Source organism: Silene latifolia, chromosome 10 (genome assembly GCF_048544455.1).
Source record: "Silene latifolia isolate original U9 population chromosome 10, ASM4854445v1, whole genome shotgun sequence".
Taxonomy (NCBI): Eukaryota; Viridiplantae; Streptophyta; class Magnoliopsida; order Caryophyllales; family Caryophyllaceae; genus Silene; species Silene latifolia.
Window position 1 is genome coordinate 88,262,083 of NC_133535.1, and position 1,129 is coordinate 88,263,211.

The window sequence follows — 1,129 nt, forward strand, 5'->3', positions numbered from 1 at the left end:
AAGTTGATAGTGTCAATGTGAGCACTAAGTTGAGCACCCAATTGAGTAACGGTGTCCACTTCATACTTTCCTCTAGTAGCCTTGCGAGGCCTACTATATTGCGAATTATGGACCGCCATTTCCTCAATCTTGTTCCATGTTTGATTGTCATCAACTTCGGTGAACATTCCATTTGATCCCATATTGAGAATGTTCCTTGAATCTTCATATAAACCATTCCAAAATTGTTGCACTAAAAACCATTCGCTAAGTCCATGGTGAGGACATGAGCGACAAATACCTTTGAACCGCTCCCAAGCTTCATACAAAGATTCTTCATCCCTTTGCTTAAAACCCGTAATTTGAGCTCTTAGCATATTGGTCTTTTCCTGGGGTAGAATTTTTGTAGAAAGCGAGAGCTAACTTCTTCCAAGAATCTATTCCAAGGGTGGCCTTATCAAGGCCCTTCAACCATTGCTTTGCGGTGCCGATTAATGAAAAAGGAAATAAGACCCATCTTATTTGGTCTTGAGTCACGCCCGTTTGAGAGATAGCTTCACAATAATCACAAAATGTTTCCATATGAGAATGAGGGTCCTCACTTGGCATGCCCCCGAATTGGCTCCTCTCAACTAGTTGGATGAAGGCGGACTTGGCAATAAAGTTTCCGGTAAGATGTTGTGGGGTAGGAGTACCGTTTGGTAGATCCTCCTCGGTGGGTATAGAGTGTGACGAGAATTTAGGCATTGTAGGTGGATTTTGTGTGGTATTGTTTAATGGGTTCTCTTCTCCTTCTATTGCGAAAGGATTGACAAACTCACTTGTGGGTTGGACAACTTCACCAACACCTCCCAAATTCCTCCTAACAAGTCTCCTATTATTCGTCAAGGTTCTTTCGATTTCACGGTCAAAAGGTAACAAATCTCTTTGTAACCTTCTAGACATGCAAAATATCAAACAACTAGAAAACAATTAGAACAAACCTTGAGGAGTTTTACTTCCCAAGGTGAAAAAGACACAACTAAAAATAACAAAAGAAATCTAAAATCAATTAAACACCGTCCCCAAGCAACGGCGCCATTTTTGATCGGAGCCATTTAGTTCACAAATTAAGCAAATGTGGTCGTTGGTCAATGGTCGATACAAAACA

General features: G+C 40.9%; 1 non-coding gene across 1 annotated transcript; it reads left to right on the plus strand.

Moving 5' to 3' along the window:
* The first annotated feature begins 249 nt into the window (after positions 1–249).
* On the plus strand, positions 250–356 carry LOC141610012 (small nucleolar RNA R71). The gene has a single exon (XR_012527908.1). It is a non-coding gene; the product is annotated as a small nucleolar RNA R71 (small nucleolar RNA).
* The last annotated feature ends 773 nt before the right edge of the window (positions 357–1,129 follow it).